The sequence below is a fragment of the Myotis myotis genome, unplaced genomic scaffold (assembly GCF_014108235.1).
Source record: "Myotis myotis isolate mMyoMyo1 unplaced genomic scaffold, mMyoMyo1.p scaffold_m19_p_2, whole genome shotgun sequence".
Classification (NCBI taxonomy): Eukaryota; Metazoa; Chordata; class Mammalia; order Chiroptera; family Vespertilionidae; genus Myotis; species Myotis myotis.
In genome coordinates, this window is record NW_023416324.1 from 18,203,587 (window position 1) to 18,221,615 (window position 18,029).

The following is an 18,029-nucleotide window of genomic DNA, read 5'->3' on the forward strand; positions in this document are numbered from 1 at the left end:
AAGTGCCCATGAATGGGCATGGCGAGTTCTTAGCCAGGATCTCCAAACTGGGTCAGGACGGCACTTGTGAAACGTTGCATTGCAGGCTGACAGCTGGAGAGTGGAGGGCGGGGCTGGGGGCTGTTTTAGAAGCAGAGCTGACGGGACTTCCCCCTGATGTGCTGGCTGCACACTGGACATGAGACAAAGTGAGGAATCTCGAGTGACTCCCAGAAACAGAGGGCCAGCCCTCCCACCTAAAAAATAAAGATGCTCGATAAAAATGCAAAGGCTTGTCTTCAAAGCAATCAAGAGCTGACAAGATGATAAGAAATGACCAGGGCACATTGGGAAGAAATATGAGAACGCAGAGAGGAAAGTGAGGCGGAAGCCTCTTTGCCCTGAGGCCACTGACCAAGAATAATGCAGGGCGGCATGGATGCACAGTCTCCCCGATAAAAGGGGGGCGGGGTCACTGTGGACCCTGCAGACATCAGAAAGGGCGTGATGGAAACGTTCATGCCCAGAATATTTGACACTGTAGGTGAAGTGGACAAATCTCAAGAAAAACATAGCTCACCAATACGGCCAAGAAAAAAGTGTTACAGTTCCTTTAGAAAGGAGTTTGGCTTTTTCTGGGAAAGTTGAAAATAGATATACCCTGTAGCCAGCAATTATAGTTCTAGGTATATATCTTTAACAAATTTGTGCATTTGTGTATCTTAAAAAAATGTATGAGAATATTTTTAGAAGCACAAACACACTGTGCTTAAGAGCTGAAAATTGGAAACAACCCAAATATCCATCAAGAATAGAAGGTGGCATATACACTAGAGTGGAATCACATGCACCAATTAATATGCATGAAAACAGTTACATACAACAACAGGATCTGTATTATAATGTTGAAAGGAAGAATGAAGACACAAAACAATGTATTCAATGTGACCCATCAATACAAAGCTCAGTTACAGGCAAGACTGAAATATTTATATGTACAGTAGATCCTTGAACAATACAAAGGTTAGGGGAACTGAACCCCGCACAGTCGAAGATCCATGTATAACTTTTGATTCCCCTGAAACTTAACTATTAATAGCCTACTGTTGACTTGAAACCTTACTGATAACATAAATGGTCAATGAACACATATTGTGTATGATATGTGTATTATATGCTGTATTCTTACAATAAAGTAAGCTAGAGAAAAGAAAATGTTATAAAAATCATAAGGAAAACACATGAACAGTTTTTGTTGAAAAAAAAATCATGTATAAGTGGACTCATGTAGTTTTGATTCTGTGTTTTTCAAGGGTCTAGTGTGTGTGTGTGTGTGTGTGTGTGTGTGTGTGTGTGTACATAAACAGATAGATAGATTTTTTTAAAAAAAATTTAGGCATCAACAGGAACTTTGAGGGCTGGCAATGTATTTCTTGGCCTGGATGGTAGTGACATGGGTGTTTATTTATTAAATCATCTTGTTTTACGTACTTCCTATATGTAATTTTTCTTTTACAATATAAAAAGGGATTCAAAAGAATGGGGCTACGCAACTGGATGAAGAATGGTGTCAACTTCTGACTTGGAGATAGTTTCAGGAGAAGGGGTGAAGAGAGAAGACGGAGGATCTGGAAATGAGAGATCCGTTTTGCCATGTAGTTTAACGTGTCCGTTGGATGTTCAAGAGGAGATCTTGAGTATGCAATTGAGGATAGGATTTCAGAGGAGAGACCCAGACTCTTGATCTCAATTGAGTGGAAGAAGATACTTACAACAGGCATATCTGGCAAAAAACTCACATTCAGAATTCATAAAGAATCCTGCAAATGAATGAATTTAAAAAAAAAATAAGACAGCCTGGTAGAAAAATGAGTAAGAGATGAGCGCACTAAGCTTTAATGTAAGAGATTACACAGTTGGACTGTTTTATGGGAATGAAGTGAGATCTGATGGCCTGGAATCCCCACCACGGATTTAAGAGGCGGTCATTTCCAGGAAATGACCTTAGATGCAAGAAATTGAAACATATTGTTGGTTAAGTTCCAGGCAAAAGGCAAGAGTTTAAAAAGCACCGATGACATGGCCAACAGAATCTTAACATCAGATGCCTGGAAAGTCCACCCATGATTGGGCCTCTGTTGGTGTTAAGTATGTTGGACTCGTGTCTTGTGGCCCCTTATTTATAGGATTCAACCAAAAGTCACTCTGCCAATGTCATGGACCTGAGTTTCTGCCAAGAACTTTCACTTTAATGCAAGATAGTAATGTGCTTCATTTTGAGAGGGGAGAGAAATTTATGGGTTGACCCACACATGTTTCTTCTAACATAACAAGATGTTAAAGAAATTAATAATAATATCGATGCTTTTGTATATGAGTTGTGTTTACAGTTGTAGTAAGAAATTTTATAATCATGGTTTTGTTTTGATGTTGTTCTGCTTGTTTTTTACCATGTTGGCAGCAAGATCCAAGCATTAATTTTATGTCTGATTAGATTTACAGAAGTTGTTTAAGTGCTTAGGAATAATTTGTTTGTCATAGTTGTAAATCTCCCTTGTCAGGTGTTTGAAGTGTTTGAATCAGATAAATTGAATTTGTAATTGTAGTTTGAAATATCTACAGGAATTTGCTTAATTAAATGTGTAAGTGGTGTTAACAGTTTATGGGAATTTAATCTATCAAATTTATAAGTTAATTGAATATGAATCGATGAACAAGAAATGTGATCTTGCTTTAATATAAAAATTACGAAGTTCATGAATAAAATATCAAGATCCATAAGTTGGACCTAAGAGCTGAAGAGCTGGGCTCTAATGTCTATAACTTTAATAAATTAAATATTGAAATTTAAGTAATCGTAATTATGCCACACTCGCTGAATTCTCGTATCTGAATGGCTTACCAAAAACAAATGGTGCCTCACGCATACTAAACAAATAGAACATAGGCGGCAATTAGTGCTCATGCGTTCACTGCTGGATGCACTTCCGGGGCACACAAGTCCGGGTGGCGAAGGTAGCGTGAGCAGCAGGTGAACCACTGCACAGGGACCAGGGTTTTTGCCTGATTGTTTTCCATACGTTTTCCCTGCTTCTTCGGGACACCTGGGGGCACTCCCAGCCCATATCCAATCCAGATGGACTGGACGGCCAACCCGCCCATCACCGGTTATTGACTCTGTGGCACCTGATCACTGTGGTGCAGAAGGTGGACCTCCCTCGAATCCTGCAATGTCAGTGTACAAACCTATCCACTGCCTGTTCATGCAGGGTTCAGTAATTGGATGATTTAAAAATAATCACAGGAAATACATATATAAAAATAAAATTAAAATAATGAAAAACAGTATATAATTTGTATCCATTTCAGTTTAAAATGCTTTATTTTGCCCTAGCTGGTTTGGCTCAGTGGATAGAGTGTCAGCCTGAGGACTGAAGGGTCCCAGGTTCAATTCTGGTCAAGGGCACATGCCTGGGTTTCGGGCTTGGTCCCCAGTGGGGGGTGTGCAGGAGGCAGCTGATCATTGATTCTCTCTCATCATTGATGTTTCTATCTCTCTCCCCCTCTCCCTTCCTCTCTAATCAATAAAAACATATTTTAAAAAATAAATCTATAATAATAAAAGCATAATATGCTAATTAGACTGGATGACCGTCCAGACAAAGCCCAGGTCCCGGGTGCCAGAGGGAAGCTGGTGCTGGCGGCCTGGGGGAAGGAAGGCCTACTCTTGCACGAATTTTGTGCATCGGGCCTCTAGTAAATAAATAAAATGCTTTATTTTAAGCAGACATCCTTGAAAGGGTTCAGCGGTGAATTGGTTGGGAGTTTGGATGGGCCAGGAACACCGTCTCGCTTCCAAAGCATTGCTTCCCACACACCTTCAGGGGCAGAGCGTGTGCCGAGAAGTGCCCTAGGCGGGAGACCTTGTCAGACCGGGAAGGCAGCCTTCTCTGCTCCCTTGTCACCGGGACACTTTAATTTCCCGTTTATTTTTCATCTTCGAGAGCAGAGATGTCCGGGGCGTCTCGAGGGAGGAGGATTGATTAGCCAGGAGGTGTCCTCCGTTCCTAGGTCACCATATTTACACCACGAAGACCTCACCTCACCCTCCAACAAGATGCTGATGGATGTCATTCCAGACAACGAGCAATGATTCAGCTCTCCCTGCGCAAAGGCCAGGCTTTGGGGCAGCGTTCTGACTGCCAAGGTTCAGTTCATAGCATGTGAATACGTGGCAGAGCCGGTGTGGATATGAACTGTCGCCGCCTCTTTTAACCCTTTTAACTGGAAAGTTGAGGGTCAGGGGAGGAAGTGAGGTCTCCCGGGACGCGCGGTGCTGTTTCTGCTCGCTGGCCTCATTGTGTCTTACATTTATCAAAGGCTCCTGCCTCCTGGGGACCCTGCTGGGAGCTTCCCGCGCAGGAGCAGGACGCGCTGTATTGCTGCTGTTTGTTCAATAAGAAAACTGAAGCTCAGATGGGTAAGGAGCGGCCCAAGGACCCTCACCTGGATCCGACGATGCCGGTGCCCTTCTTCGTTCCAACATCCAGGTCTGTTCACTGCGATTTGCTTAGGGCAAGTGGGCAAGTTTCCAAGAAGTGAGGATATGATGAAGGGGAAGAGGGCAGCGCTCCCGTTGGCGGAAGGTTCTGAGGTCCTTGGTCTTAGACTTTCTTCTCCACTGAAGGAAGGTGACCCCGTGAGCCTCCACTCTGGCCTGAGGGCCTGCGGCTGCGTCCTCTGGGGCACGTGGGCCACTTCAGAGTTGGTTCAGACAGAGGGGGGCTGAGATGTGATGAGCTTGCCACCCTCTGTCTGGGAGCCGCAGTCAAGGAGAGTGGGGTTTGATGGGATCTGGGCGAGAACTGAAGTGCCGAGCTTCCCAGACACCAGCACCGTTTGCCTCTGGAGGAGATGCCGTTCGGTACTCTGAACTGAGAGCCAGCCCTCCATCTTGAAGTTTTTTTCTTGCGCCCTCTGGAAATGTCTATGACTATGACCTGGGAAGTTGGGGGGGGGGGGCCGGGGGGGGGGGGACTGTTCCTGTTTTAAGGACATTCTCAGCCCGCAGCTCTGGAAAATTCTATTCCCAAATCTGGGAACATTTCTGTCCGTAGCTCTAGAAAACCCTCCCTCTTAGATCTGGAAAGGGGCCCATCCTTGCATCTGGAAAACACTTCAGCGCAGGCTCCGGAAAACACCGGTACTGAGCCTAGAAATCACTCCATTGCCGGCTCTGGACAACACTCCGTCCTACACTGCAGGAAACGCTCCCTTCGGGACTGTGAAAAAATGCTCTGCCCAGGGCTCTAGAAAATGCAACATCAGAACATCCTTTCATCCGAAGATCTGGAATACCCACCGCCCGTGGCTGCAGAGTCCTCCCCCCTAAATCTGGAGGGCTCTCCCACTTAATCTGCAGGCCTTGAGCCCAGCGGTGTGCTGGTGAATGTTTAACAACGGGCCGGTGGTGGGGCCAAGGGGCTGCTTGTTATGGGTTCACTCAGTGAGATAGACCACCGACTCAGGATTTAAATTTAAGAGCCTTTATTAAGCTGGCCAGCTGACCGCAGTTACAGCACCCTGCCGAAGGAAAGGCTGAACTGCAGCGCCGACTTCCATGGCCAGCGACTACAGTTACAGCACCCTGCTGAAGCAGAGGCTGAACTGCAGTGCAGATTACAGGAGTTACATTTTATTATTAAATTTTGTGGAGGCCCAGAGACAAATGTGTCTTTCAAATTCTGGGCCCCCCAATATGGAGGAAACTCTCTTTATTTATACTTTTTCCAGTCTTTTGTCTCCCAAATTTGGAATGAGACTTCCCGGCCTTCTGAGAAGAAGGCCTGCGTGCTGGGAAGGGGCCATGAGACCATATTTCAAGGCCTGGCCTGATGTCAGTACCTTCCTATCTGCGTTTTAGGAACAGACAGCACAGCATGACCCGTCTGGCCAAAGTGCCAGATATGCAGCCCAGTACACTGCTGATTGGTAGCGTTTGTCAATTCCCATGGTGTGACTACTTCCACCAGGGCTCATGCCAAGTTATCAATGTGACATCACCAAAAACGAATTGGGGAGGAGATGCATATAATTGCCTCATACAACGGTCAGAACGAGCCGGCTCCATCACCCCACCATCTGGTGTAGACACAGCTCAGGGGTCTGGAGGCCTTCCAGGCCCTGGGTGTGGAGAACTCCATGAAACACATGTCCTAGCTTTTGTCACTTGATTTACGATAACCAGCTCTAAAGTAATTACGTCAATTCCAAGATTTTAGGGGACATAAAAGGCAAGAATGTCCTGAAGAGCTGGCGTTCCTAACATCCTAATGCAGTGGCTCTCAACCTTCTGGCCCTTTAAATACAGTTCCTCATGTTGTGACCCAGCCATAAAATTATTTCCGTTGCTACTTCATAACTGTAATGTTGCTACTGTTATGAATCCTAATGTAAATATCTGATATGCAGGATGGTCTTAGGCGACCCCTGTGAAAGGGTCGTTCGACCGCTTAAGGGGTCATGACCCACAGGTTGAGAACCGCTGCCCTAATATGTCCTGATCTTATCCTAATGACCTCACTACCACATACACAATTCAGGTATTTGCTCCCAACTGGAAAGCCTAGAATGTGGTCCCTTGGGAGGTGAGGCCCAGCTCCCAGCTGACTCGTGAAAGGAAATGGTTGTGATTCACGCAGGCTGCCCCTCTGTCTGAGCAGAGAGGCTCCTCAGAGATGAAACAGGAGGTGATGCGTTTTGATGGGCTGTCAGGGTGAATCTGGAGGTCCTCAGGTGTTGCACAGACCAGTCAGTATATCAGGAGGTAAAGGATGGGGGGAGGAGTGGCTCGGACCAAAATGGGGGCGTCTGAGTCAAAGGCAGATTTATATGTACCAACCTCACAGTCCCTGGAGGGCTGGCCAGGGGCACTGCCCCGCTTGACAGAGAAAAATCTGTGTCCTTGGGTCAAATGGAGATGCCCGCTTTGTGCTGAACAAAGTACAGTTCTATCCCGCTAGGCCCAGAAGCAGCCTGGCTATGGGCTGTGAGGCCCCACCCTGGCTCTGAGCGATACCCATTGCCAGCTCCGGAGATGGCTCAGTCTGTTGTTCTAGAAAGGCCCTGCTCTGTCTCTGGAAAAGCCTGTCTCCCTCACCCCAGGAGGAGCCGCCCCCCAGCAAACCTGGCCTCGGCGGACTCTTGGCGCTTGGCTCTGAGGAAGGCCTGAAAGATGCTTCATTCCTGCAGTTTGGCCTCTGCCTTTGGAGGGAGGGCTCTTTCTGACAAACACAGGAAAAGCGCTTTGTAAAACCAAAGAGCGGGGCCTGGGGTGCAGCAGATGCTCACCGACACGTGTGTGGAATGAAGGAGTGGTCCTGGGAGATCTTTGCAAACTGCAATGCACAGCACGATCTTCAGATATTATTCTTACTGTGACTAAATAAAGCAGTTATCAGAGGTATTATGGGAAACTCCATATTTCTCCCTAATGAGATCTTTTTCTTGTGAGCTCCCACCAGACAGGAAGCAGAGGGACTGGCTCACAGTGGGCATCAATAAATGTTTGATAGATGAATGAATGCATGGATGGATAAATGAGGGCTATGTAGATGGATGAATGGCTGTGTGGATGGTGAGTGAATGGGAAAGATGGATGGAGTGGCTGACACAGTTGCCTACTCATCAGCCACCTGCCTTTCCCCTATCCTTCTTCCTTGCTAAATGAGTCCAAATTATATCCCAGTCTTTTGCAGCGTAGGAGGAGACTAAACTGATCTTGTTTAGTTTGAAGCCATCATGGTGATTTTCCCTTGCCAGATAGTGGTTTGGGAATAGCCCTGTGGTGTGAATCTGACCCAGGAGACATGAGAGGATGTCTAGTGGGGATCCTTCAGGAAAGCTCTCCTCATTAAAGGAACACAAAGAGGGGGTGGTCTCTCTTCTGGCCTTTGAACACTGATGTGTGAGGATGAGATGTTTAGAGATGCTGCAGCCATAGGAGATAAGATGGAGAACAAAAGCCTGACCTTCTAAGTACCACAGAGCAAGAATATGCAAAGAGCCTGGGTCCTTGAAGCTTCTCATTGAACCACTGAATTAACCGATGAGTGTAAGTATATGAATGGATGGGTGGATGGATCAGTTGATGAATCAGTAGGTGAATAGAAAATGTTCATGGGAATGGGGACAGGTGAATGGATGGACGGATGGATGGATATGGGTGGATGGATGGATGGATATGGGTGGATGAATGGATGGATGGACTGAGAGTGGGTAGACAGTAGATGAATGGGTGGGTGGATGGATCAGTTGATGAATCAGTAGGTGAACGGAAAATGTTCACAGGAATGGGGACAGATGAATGGATAAATGGATGGATGGATGGATGGACGGATGGATGGACAGATGGGGAGCTGGATGGTTGGGTGGGTGAATGTATGAATATATATGTATATTAAAATATAAAGGACCATCAGCAGTACTATTGTCTCTCTGAAGAACATTCAGTCCAGGGCACCCAAGGTCAGACCTGGCTGAGGAGACTGAGCTTTCCCACCACTTTCCTCCAGGCCCTCATTCCTGCTCCCTAGTTCATGTGGCCTGGGCCCACCTGTCAGGACCAACACTTGCCTTCAGGGCCTGTCACCTGCTGGAAGGGCATGTGCCCACCTGCCCTTTTGTGCAGGCCTTACCCTGCCAGAGAGACGTTTGGTCTGTTAAGAAGTTCAGTGAGTTGAAAGGCAGCCTGGCACGGTGGACTCAGCCTGGGTCCAAATCCCGGTCTTGCTTTTCATGAGCTGTATGTGGGGTCGGCCTCCTAACCCACCTGAGCACCAGCCTTCCCATCTACAAAATGGGGTTAACAGCACCACTCCTGGCTGCACTGAGTGAGGAAAGCATGTATGAAAGCGCCCAGCACCGTCTGTACTTCCCCCCCACCCCTGCCCCAGTAAATCCTCAACAAATGCCAAGCCCTCCTGTGTCCTGCTGGCCAGCTCAGCCATGGCCAGGCATCCCGGGGCGGTGGCCAGACAGCAGCCAACATGTGGCTGCAAAGGAGCCCCGGGCTGGAAGAGCAGCCTGTGGCCCCTCGCTCCATCCTGCTGTGCAAAGCTGTCGGGGCACAGGGACTAGGGAAGGGCCAGCGGAAACGGAGCAAACCAAGATTGCTTCCTTCCTTCTCGTGCCACTGGATCCGGCAGGATGCGTCGGTGACCCAGGAGCCTCAGGAGCTTGCAGGGTCAGAGCTGACAGTGAACAGCCGGCTCAGCCGCTGGGGCGGGGCAGCCCAGGGCCGCAACCTCTCCTCCTGCAGCTTCCAGTGCCTCCTGGACAGAGACAAGTCATCCCAGCCGAGCCAAGCTCCCCCTCACCTCCAAGCCTTTGCACAGGCTAATCCCCATGGCTTACCTATCCCTCGTCACCTGCCCCTCATCCTTGGTTTGAGGGTCCCCTCAAGACATTGACTCCTGGCTCTAAGAAGGATTTACTGTGTGTCCTTACTGACACCCTATGAGCCTAAATTTCTTATCTGTCACTCGTTGATTCAACAAACATTTATGGAGAATCTACTGGAAGTCTGTTCCAGGGTTGCAGGTGCTAGGAATGCCAACATGAGTCAAAAATTATCTTGGCCTTGCCCTAGCTGGTTAGGCTCAGTGGATAGAGCATCGGCCTGTAGACTGAAGGGTCCCGGGTTTGATTCTGGTCAAGGGCACATACCTCAGTTGCAAGCTTGATCCCTGGCCCTGGTCAGAGTGCATGCAGAAGGCAACCAATCGATGTGTCTTTCTCACAACAATGCTTCTCTTTCTGTCTCTACCCTTCCCTTCCACTCTCTCTAAAAATCAATGGAAAACTATCCTTGGGGGAGGATTACAAAAAAAAAATTTTTTTTCTTGGTTTTTCCAGAGTTCAGAGTGCAAGCAAAGAGATGGACCATTCAACCCCTAGGACAGTAAAGACCCCGTCAAAATCCATAGAATGGAAGTATAAAGAGAGTCATCTGACCCAACCTGGGGGCTCCAAGGAGGGCTTCCTGGAGGAGGTGACTTTTGTGAGATAGAAAGGGATCTTACAACATATGTGAAAGTGTGGACACAGCATCAGTCATAGAGGAGGAGTCTGCTGATGAGTCTCCTGTTTTCTTCCTTCCCCATTTTCCACAGGAAGAAGCGAAGACCCAGGACGGGGAAGGATAAATTCAAAGCTCCCCGCAAGCCAGAAACAAGGCAGGAGCCAGACCTCACCCTGCTCATCCGCGGGACCAGGAGGCTCTCCCCAGATGCCCGCACAGGTCGGCCTGTGTCCTGCAGTGGCTGGGATGCCTGTCAGAGCCTCCTAGACCATCTCAACTCTACCAAGCTCTCCTGAGACACTTCGCAATCACACTTCATTCCGAGTTTGATAAATAAAGGCAATTGTGGGACAATTAGATTCTCTTCTCTCCCAACATCTTAATTGGAGCAAGATGCATGAGTCTTTCCTGCGCGTCATTTTGCCAGGTGTGTTGGAGGCTTTTCATCCGGGCGCCCTAATGCACCGCAGAAAGAGTGATGACTGGAAGCCACGGCCGTGACACGCCCGGGAGCCAGCAGGCAGTTCCCACGCGGCCCCTGACTGATCACCACGGATGTCCCCTGACATATGCTGGGAGGTCCCCAAGTAGATCATGGCCTGTAACCACCGTTATCAATCACGTGGCTGTGGCACTTTCCACAGAGCCTGTGCCAGTGAGAGGCGCATGGCTTCAGCGACCTGAAGACCCAAGTTCAGATCCCAGCTCTGTGGTCAGTTCGCTGTGTGACCTTGGGCGAACTGCTTAACCTCTCGGAGCTTCAGGTGCCACAAAGAGGGAGTTCATCCTTGACACCATCAAACACGACAACATGTGTGACGCTTCGTAAAGGCCCAGGGAGTTACCAGCTGTGTGCCGCCTGCCCCCACGGCCAGCCTCTGTGCACATAACTGACAAGACAAAACCTGACCAGGGAGAGGGAAGAACACACGTAAAGACGGACAGGCCCTTCTCCTGATATCCACAGCTCAAAACTGCACAGCAGACTCAGATGCACAAAGGAAGAGCGAAGGCCGCTTTCTGACTTCTCACAAACATTCCAGCACCCTCCCACTGAGGGAGGAGGTGGGGAGAGGGGCTGTTAACCGGCAAGTTCATTGTCATTAAATATGACTTCCCCTTCCAGTTTCATGTGGTCTCTCAGGAGGCAATTCAGTTGCTTTGGAATGAATGCTCAGTGCTTCAGGCTTCCCCTTCCCACTTCTCCTCCGAATACGGCAATGGGGTAGGTAGGTGTGGAGAAGCTGGCCGAGCTTCCTGGGGGGTGGGGGGGGTCTCCCATCCGTGACTCACCAGGTGTGACTCACCTGGTCCAGGGATTCCCCCCTGTCCCTGGCCACAGGGTGCCCTTCTCTGCTGGTCTGTTGATCTTGGGGGTTGCAATTCTGGACCTCCTGGTCACCCCACACAGCAGTGCTGGGTCAGCCTCGCCTAACCAGGCCCCCCTCCCACCCATGTCAGGTTCCCACCCCCACGATCTCACCTCCATCCCCACGTTGGTAAGTGGCAAAGTGGACCAGAGCACAGATGTCCTGTCTCTGTGGTCTAGTCTCTTCCCCACTCCTGGGGGCCCAGGCCATGTCCTCACCTGTCCCTCCTCACCAGGACCCTGTGAGGGCAGGCCCCGCCTCCCCTCCTTCCTGGCGGGCTCCCCCTCTCTCCATCCCCTCCGTCCTCTCCGCACTCCTCTGTGATCTCAGAGGCAGCCGGCTGGGCTCTTGATGTGCAAAGAGGACGTTGGGACTCAGAAAGCCGCCCCACCTCTCAACAAAGCCTGGTTTTCAAGACAATTGTCTGTCCAAGGACGGCAGGCTCCTCTTCAGTCAAAAGCTGAACGTCAATTCCTCCCTTTGTGTTCCTGATCCTGATCCTACTCCTCTCAAAGGCCCTGGGTGCCTCTGGCTGAAAAGGAAGAGAGACACATAAAAGCAGCGAAGAAACACGGGTGCATTAAAACATGGTGTCCTTCCTGTGACGCGGGCCTCCCTGGATGCCAGAGAGCAAAGCGCCCTGGGGGAGCTCTCCCACCCACTCCAGGGACCAGAGAAGGCACAGGCTGCCCTAGGCCACGCAGCAGGGCCCTGGCGGGGCAGGAGCAGGAAGCCCTCCTGGTGTGTCCCAGCGCTCAGTCAGAGGCCCTCCCACCAGCCCACTCTCTGTCTTGGGAGGTGGTGCTGGGCACTCGCATCTCGGCATCCTGTGTCTGCGCACTTTTCAGCCGCTCTTTGAAGCAGGGGCCGTGTCTGTCTTACACATGCCACCCGCAGCCCGGGGTCTGAACGTACAGATGGGACTTCTCCTCTCGCGTCACGCTGCTCCCGCGGGTTACATCGCCGGCCGCTTTCCTTCTGGGCCAGCGTGCCCCCTTCCATCCAGGGCACCAGGCTGGGCTGCGCTCTCTCCATTCGGTTCCGGGGCGGCCTGCTACCTGAGACGGACAACTCCTGCCTGCCAGCTCCTTCCTCCACGCAAGGGGTAGAGGGTCCCTTTATTCCCACTCCTGCTGTCCTCAGCTTGCGTCAGCCATCGTCTGGCTGAGCCTCCGTTTTCCCACCTTTAAATAAATGAGTTTGATGAGATGGTGGCTTTTAGACATATTTTTTTTTGCAGTGGAAAAACAGAGCTGCTTTTTTTCTAAGCAAGGAAATGGGTCCTTCACATATATACACATACATTCATATACATACTATGTTCATATACACACACATTCATATACACACTATGTATATACTAATTCAAATACATACTATGTTCATATACACATACATTCATATACATACTATGTATATACTAATTCAAATACTATGTTCATATACACATACATTCACATATATACCATGTTCATATACACATGCATTCATATACATGCTATGTTCATATACACATGCATTCATGTACATGCTATGTTCCTATACACATGCATTCATGTACATGCTATGCTCCTATACACATGCATTCATGTACATGCTATGTTCCTATACACATGCATTCATGTACATGCTATGTTCCTATACACATGCATTCGTGTACGTGCTATGTTCCTATACACATGCATTCATGTACGTGCTATGTTCATATACACATGCATTCGTGTACGTGCTATGTTCCTATACACATGCATTCATGTACGTGCTATGTTCCTATACACATGCATTCGTGTACGTGCTATGTTCATATACACATGCATTCATGTACGTGCTATGTTCATATACACATGCATTCATGTACGTGCTATGTTCATATACACATGCATTCATATACATAGTATGTTCATATACACATGCATTCATATACATAGTATGTTCATATACACATGCGTTCATATACATAATATGTTCAATGGGTTTGCAGGTCCCCCAAAGCACACATGCAGCACAAAATATGAAAACCCAGGCTGGGCTGTTGACAGGACAGGGCTGGGACAGGGAGAGGGGGGTCAGCTGTTTCCTGTGGCCAGGGCGGCGGCCTGGGCAGCAGGCGCTTCCTGTTTCCCAGAGGGGATCCAGGGTCACTTGTCCTACATCGTCGCCGGGCAGCCTTCCCTGCGTCAGGCAGCTCCCAGCACCAGCAACAATGGCCCTCTGTCTCCAGCTCTGCCGCCCCAGCCAGTCTCATGCCCATCTTCCAGACGAGCAAGTGTGGCACAGGGAGCCGAGGTCACTGCCCAGGGTCATGTGGGTTAAGTCACTTGCCTGAGGTCACCAGCTAAAAAGAAAGCTGGACTCTAACTCACTGACTATATGGCTGTCCTGCTTCCCAGATAGCAGACCCTGTGCCCAGGGCCCACCAGCCACCTGCCAACCGGCCCCCTGCCCGCCTGGTCCTCCTCTATCCCCACTTTCCTGGAGCATTTTCCTGGACGGAGGGGCCTGCCTGGCCCCCTGCCCCTCCCACTGCTGAGCAGCCTGGCCCTGGCCGCGCACACCACTGCGGCCGGCCGCGGCCAGCGGCCAGCCATGCGGCTGGATCTTGAAGAGGCGGCACTGTAAGTGCAGCTGGAGGAGAGGGCAGTCCAGGTGCCTTCAGGGTGCCTCCCGCCCCCAAGCCCCAGCCTGACCTGCTCCCTTACCTCCTGCTGTTCTTTGCTGGAAGGAGGGAGCACCTGGAGCCAGAGGAGGGCCACTGAGCAAAGAACAGCAGGAGGTAAGGGAGCAGGTCAGGGTGGGGCTTGGGGGCGGGAGGCACCCTGAAGGCCAAACTCAGGCATCAGACGCGCGCGCGCGCGCGCGCACACACACACACACACACACACACACACAGGACAGTCCCCAGCCTGTCTGTCTTCATTTGTCATGAGGGGGCAGGCGTGGAGGTGACCTGAGACCAGGGACCCTGTCCTGACTCCTGCCCTGAGCCACGCCCCCAGGAACAGAGCAGAGAACAGTAACAGCTAAAATGGCATTTACTGAGCAGTTACAATGTGCCAGGTGCTCTTCTAAGGATTCTGTGTGGATCGGTTTGTTTACTTGACAAACGAGCCTCTCCCCATTTTCTAGATAAGAAAACTGAGGCTTGCTAAGGAAGTGCTGGAGCTGGACTTGAAGGCCAGAACAACCCCTGTGCCCCAGGAGGGGCTGAGGAGAGCCAGAGCTGCAAGGCTCGAGATGGGGACAAAGGGTAGCGCAGCTGTGACATCTGAGGGCGGGGGTCAAAGGCCAGGCAGGGAGGAGGCATCTCAGTGGGGGCCAGAGGGCATAGCGCCAGCCCAGCTCCTGCCACTACAAATCCCTCTGCCCTCTCTCCCCAACCTAGACACAAGCCCCAGGGAAGAGGTCCCCAAATAACTGAGAGCACATTTTGCTACGCTCAGGGAACTGTGGGCTCCACATACAAATGCAGGTCAGTGGGGTTTTTAAGTTGCATTTCTCATGAACTAATTTTGTACTTTTATGCCTGATATCTTATCAAACCCATTATTGTCCAGATGCGGAAACCGAGGCTTAGAACAAGTAGTGAGAATGTGCATGAGGACTCCCAGGGCCCAGGCCACGAGCTCGGGATTTACTCCGTTCAGTTGGAGTAACCCTGGATGAACAGCGGGACCAGCAGGGGTTTGATAAGCGGATGGCTCCTGGGTTCAAATCCTGTCTCTGCCTCTTGGTTGCTGTGCAGTCATGGGCAAATTGCTCTCTGGACCTCCGTGTCCACGTCTGTAAGATGGAGCTATAAGAGCCTCCTTCCTGATTCAGTCCACAGACATTTACTGAGCACCTATTATGTGCCAGGCACTGTGCCAAGAACTGGGAATGCAGCAGGGAATACACCTTTAGTGGTATGTCAGGGCCCAGCTACTGAACAGCGGGCCTCCCTCCACCCCGTGGGTGTGCCCTGCAGCCTGACTTAGGACCCTGCACCTTCAGATAGAATAAGGTAGATGCCGTCACGGTGGTTCTCAGATGCTGTAACAAGAGGCTGTGGTGCTCGAGGTGTGTTGCCTGAAAGGAAAGGGTGAGAATTCCTCTTCCAAGGCTCCACTGCCTCGTGTTTTCCGTAACTATGACCCTGCAGGGCGGGCCCGCTGTCCTGCTGTCAGAGGGTGGCCACATGGGCGGGAATGGAAGGCACAGGGCGGGGCTGGCTTCCTGCCACTGCACGGGCACAGAAAACACTCGGGTCTGCGGAGGGGAAGCCCCGGGAATCCGTTCCAGCCAGCCTGCCCCAGACAGGGCTCCCAGCCTTCCTTCCGAGGGCAGCCGAGGGCAGCCGAGGGCAGCCGGGCAGCCCCAGGCAGGGCCAGCCCTAGGCAGGGCCACAGGTCTCCAGACAGGCGTGTGTGTGTGTGTGTGTGTGTGTGTGTGTGTGTAACTAGTGTGTCTGTTTCTGTATGTTTGTGTCTATGTATTTGTTCAACTGGGTGTGTACGTTTGCATGTATCTATACTTCTGTGTGGGTCTGTGTGTGTATTTGTGTGTTACCAAGCCCCAGAGGGAGTGGCCCCCAGACCATCCTAAATACACAGTTTCACTGAGGCAGACACAAAAAATCCCCTATAAAATCTCCACACAGACACACATTGACAGTCTTATATGCCCACAGGTGAACATATATGCATAGACACAGCATCCATAACCACAGACACACACATAAACATACCTTCACACGGAAACATATACAGAGACACAGGCAGACACCCAAGAGTTGGCAGGACCAAGACTTGGGGGACAGATGGTAACTAAGAGAGGATAGTGACGGCCTTCAATAGGCTCACAGCCTAAAGGGACACTGGTATGTGGGTCCCTCACTGGAGCACAGGGTGAGCTGTGCCCAGATAGAAGCCAATAGAGGAACACAGGGACCAGAGGAGGGAGCCACCAGCTCTGCCAGACTGGGGAGAAATCAAGGAGGGCTTCTGAGAGGAAGTGGCAAAGTGCTTTAGGAAGAGGAGCTTGGCATTTCTCAGCCCATCAGCTCTCATAGGTATTGGTTTGATGCATCCTTTCCTAACAATTAAATAAGACACTAGGAGCCCCGAGACAGAAAAGGGGGGCTGGGGGGTGCATTTGGAGTGTGCTCACTGCTGGAGGAGAGGCACAGAAAGGTTATATCTCAGTCTCTCCCCACATTAGGCCTCCCACCCCGATCCCTAGTCATTGTCTCCCATCCCCCCATATGCCCCCTCTCCCCCTCCATGGCTGCAGACTTTATTGATTGCTGCTGTCCACCCAGAGACCCTGCCCCTAGTCTCCAGGTAACAGAAAAATGCTTCCTTCCTTAGGGGAACCTCTTTTCCCTTCCTCCCTGTGGGGGGCACAATCCCAGGACCCCAATCCTTGGCCCCGGGCTGGACAAGGGACCCAGGCCTAACCGTCAGAGCATCCATCCCCCTGGCCACAGCGATCGGCCGTGGGTGGGCAGGCAACCCCAGCCAGGTCTCCTTCCCTGGGGCTTACATGTGGCTGCTGGAAGAAACAGTTTCTCAGTGGAGCTGAAAGGATGGGACCCTAAGCTGCTTTGGCCAGGCCGACCTCCTGCCCTGAGCATGGGGAAAGGCTGTCTGGAGTGGAAGAGAACGAGCTAACAGGGAGGCGGAGTGGAGAGAATGGCAGCCCAACAACTTTGTTCAAGTCTCCAGTCTACGGTGTTCTTCCCAGAGTGAGAGCCAGTAACGTCCCCTTTTCCCTGGTTTTGGTTGGGTCTCTGCTACCTGCCACTAGAGGAGACCAGACCAGCACAGTCCCCCTCATTCTTCTTCCCATCTGTCCTTGCCCCATCTCCATCTCCCACCCAGGCCCCGCCCACCATAGGCACTTCCCCACCACCTCTCACTCCTCCTCAAGCCTCTCCCTCCCACCCTCAGCCCTGCACTACCAACCCCCACCCCCCACCCCGGGGGCTCCTGGGGCTCCCGTGGCAGCTGAAGGGTGGCAGCTGAAGGCCGGGTTCCACAGGGCTGCTTTCCAGGCCTGAGTGAGGAACCTGGCCCTCTCTCTGTCAGCAGGAACACACAGAGCAGGCCTGCTGGGGTCGGGCCTGGAGGTCTCTGCCCCCTTCTAAGACACCAGCCGCCTCTCTGGTCTTCCTGCCGCCTGTCTCTCTCCCCTCCAGCCCATCTTGCAGTCTGCTGCCAGGCAGATCTCCCCAAAATGCAAATCTGACCATGTCACTCCCCACCCCCACCCCCAGGACTCTAACAGCTCCCTGTGCCCTAGAGGATACTAGCCCTTAGCCTTGCCATTAGCTACATAAAGGTTTAGCTCCTACAGCGGACCTCAAATAGCACTGACTAAAGTAAGACAGAAGCTTACTTGTCCCTCATAGAATAACTCACACATAAGCCATCCAGTGGCAGGTTCCTTCCGTCCTGTTGCTCCATAATTGCCGGGCTGTTGCCCTCGTTCACATGTCCCAAGAGGGGACCCTGTTCACCTTCTAGGACATGGGAAGAGTGAAAGGTAGAGGAGAGGGCTCACCACTACAGGAAACAACGCTGAAACTGCCTACAATACTTCTGCTCCCATCCTATTGGCCA

At 50.8% G+C, this 18,029-nt stretch overlaps 1 long non-coding RNA gene across 1 annotated transcript; it reads right to left on the reverse strand.

Annotated features, from left to right (window-relative positions):
• Window positions 1–9,802: 9,802 nt before the first annotated feature.
• LOC118675047 lies at window positions 9,803–17,960 on the reverse strand. Its single transcript, XR_004973797.1, has 3 exons — window positions 17,829–17,960; window positions 12,346–12,614; window positions 9,803–11,962 (listed from the first exon to the last, which is right to left on the reverse strand). It is a non-coding gene; the product is annotated as an uncharacterized LOC118675047 (long non-coding RNA).
• Window positions 17,961–18,029: the final 69 nt, after the last annotated feature.